This window comes from Ctenocephalides felis, unplaced genomic scaffold, assembly GCF_003426905.1.
Source record: "Ctenocephalides felis isolate EL2017-DRISC unplaced genomic scaffold, ASM342690v1 CF-g0.4_SCAFFOLD_01886, whole genome shotgun sequence".
NCBI lineage: Eukaryota > Metazoa > Arthropoda > Insecta > Siphonaptera > Pulicidae > Ctenocephalides > Ctenocephalides felis.
Genome location: NW_020538040.1, coordinates 24,990,856 through 24,994,042, shown reverse-complemented (window position 1 = coordinate 24,994,042; position 3,187 = coordinate 24,990,856). Strand labels below are relative to the sequence as shown.

Here is a 3,187-nt window from a genome sequence, read left to right as displayed (position 1 = left end):
ATTATTTGTTCGATTGTAAATAGTCAAATTATGTTTTTATTAAAAGAATAGTGATAATGTGCGTATGTGTGTAGATTGTGTTATGAGTTATAAATTGTAAATAAACAACTGTGTGTGTGTTGTGTTGTGCCGTGTCTCATGTTTAATTATATGTCTGAAGCTGGAATTTTCGAGATTATTTTCAAAAAGATTTGCATGTCTTCAATAACCTTTTTACACTAAGATTTTCTAATTTGATCAGAAGTTTAACAGCATTGAGAAATCTGCCGTATATATTATGTGAAATATTTTATAGACATCAAACATAACATAACCTAATTTCTGGCAAGGAGAATTTTACGCGCTGCAACTATCAGGTAAAGGCATATAATATTCCTCAATATTATTCTGTCTATTCATTTAAAACTTATACTTACTTATTTTCAGGAAATAATAATATAGTAGAGAGAAAAAAATTCTACACTTTCATATTTATAAAAGGTAAGCTTCAATAGTTGCTATAATATAATTATTTCTTTCTGCTTTTAAAACTTCTTATTTATTTTCAGGTAATATTGTTGTAAGCGCAGAAAGAAAGGAAACTGGTTTGCTTAGTAATAAAATGTTATCGAAAAGGTTTTCATCAAAAGTTTGTAACTAAATAAGTTATAGAAAGGAAAGATATAAATTTTGACAGAATAATCATAATGTTTGATAATAATAAATGCAATGTGGAATGTCAATAAATCTGTACATTTGCATAGCAAGATTCTAGACCAACGTTTCTCAAACTTATTTCTTCCATCGCCCCCTTTGAAGATCAAAATTTTTGTATCGCCCCCCTACCAAATTTTTTATACAATATATGAAAACTGTTTCTTTTATTACTTTTATTAATATAGTTATAGTGTGATTAGTTGATGCAACCTTACATTCTAAATTAGACATTTTTACCAGTGAAAGCAAATAAAACGCAACTTTATGACATTAATCATATATTTTATATATTATAATCAAATTGATACAGTATATAAAATTTTATTTTTAAACTCTAATGAGAAGGATGAATTTGATGGTTTTTTACAAGTTTGTCAATATCAGGTTCCATTTCACTCAAAAACAGTCGTAAGTCCCGCGTTTGGTAATTTGCAACTGATTTCTGTTTTTAGTAAGTAGCATTGTCACAGTGCTAAATCCACGTTCACACAAATATGACGATGGAAATGCTAGTAAAAATTTTTGAACAACCAACCACAAGCCAGGATATAAGTGCTGAATTGACTTCTGTAGCCAAAATTGTTGATAACCATCTTTAAATTTGATTTTTAATTCCTCATTCGTTGTTAATTCTATAAGGTCTTCTTCTAGCTGGGCTGATGCTTCTACATATGCATTTGAAAAAGGGTCTAATACCCAGCCTGGTATTTCCAAATTCAAAATATCTTGAAATCTTTCAATAAAATTTCCATGAAGATTTTCCAAATGTTGGCAGTACACGAGCAAGTCTTCGTTGCACGATACCGATAAATTTGGAAAATTATGAAACTCCCGTCTGCCAATATTTTTCTTATGTAATAACAGTTTTGCTATAAAAGCAGCGATGATATTTTTTGTTTTTATTAAATTAAAGCCATCGCCTTGAAGTTGTAGATTCATATTGTTGAGTAATGCATAAAGGTCTGTGAGATATGCTATATCATTTTTTGATGATATCAGGTCTTTACACAACTGTGTGTCCTTATTTTCTAAAAACTCTACAACGGAGTCAAACAGATTGTAAAAACGGGTCAGACAATTTCCTTTTGATAGCCAACGCACTTCTGTGTGAAATAACAATCTGTTGAATTCTTCATCATTAGCGGTACACAGCTGATTGAACAATCTCTCATTTAAAGAGTTGTGTCGGATTTTATTAATAGCTCTGATGACATGTTGCAATGCTTGATGCAATCGTTCACTTAAGTTTTTGGCAACTAGATGCTGTCGATGTATCACGCAATGCACAGCAAGAACATTGGGAATTTTATTTTTTAGGTAGGCTATGAATCCTTTTTGAACAACCCTCATAGCTGGAGCACCATCAGTAGCAACTGATATAATATTCTTCAATGGAATATCTTTCTCATCAAAAAACTTCTCCAATGTTTTGAATATGGTTTCTCCTTTGTATCTGTCTCTAAATTTCTAACAAATAGAAGTTCTTGGCATACTTCTTCATCTTTAATGAACCTCACGTAAGTCAACAACAACGCTTCATTATTTGGTAAAGTAGACTCATCCAATTGGAGTGAAAATTTACAAGACTTCAAATGATTGCATAATAATTCTTCAATATTTTCAGCCATTTCATCAATTCGTCTTTGCGCACAGAACTATTACTCAAAGGAATTTTGCGAATTATATCTGCTGCTGGTTTATGTAGCACAGTAGTTATAACTTTTTTTACTGCTGGCAAAATTAATGATTCTCCAATAGTGTGTGGTTTACCTGTTTGGGCAATTAACCGAGAGATATTGTATGACGCTCGAAGTCTGTCATCGTCCTGCTTAGCAGCTACTGAAAAAAGTTTTGACACACTAGGCTGAGCAATATACTTCTTTTCCAGATTTCGAAAGTAGTCAACATTTTTATCCTTCTTATCCGGATGCATTCTATTCAAATGATCTTGAAATCTTGAGGGCTTCATTGCTTCATTTGAAAATGTTTTTGAACACAGAAGGAAGAAATAAATATTTCATAATGGATAATAAATATATTAACAACGAATAAAATATGTTCAGATGCTGTACAATATTTTATCGAGTGACGATGTTATAAATAGGAAAGTTAATTTGCCTTTGTTATTGTTATAAAAAAAATACTTGATATGTATTAATAAATATCCATTAAAAATAATCAATATTCATGACACTTTTGTGTTTTATGAATAATCATATTTTTAATGCAGTTATATTTTGTATCATTGTTTATATTTAATAAATGAATTTCCACAAAAACATTTTTAATAAATTTATGTTAATGTTCATTTCAGGTGTTTTATTGTTAAATAAATGACATTGATTTATGCGTTATATTATTCAACTTCAAATCTTCAAATATTTGTGTAATATTTCAACATCAGTTATAAGTTTCAGAATAATTCAATAATTAATAATTCTAAATGTTTACCAGCTCTCTGTCTAATTGTATATTACCTTACCAACATTCA

The 3,187-nt window shown here is 29.7% G+C and overlaps 1 pseudogene; it reads right to left on the bottom strand.

Annotated features, from left to right (window-relative positions):
* Positions 1–1,030: 1,030 nt before the first annotated feature.
* On the bottom strand, positions 1,031–2,692 carry LOC113378268 (annotated as a pseudogene).
* Between the last annotated feature and the right edge of the window lie 495 nt (positions 2,693–3,187).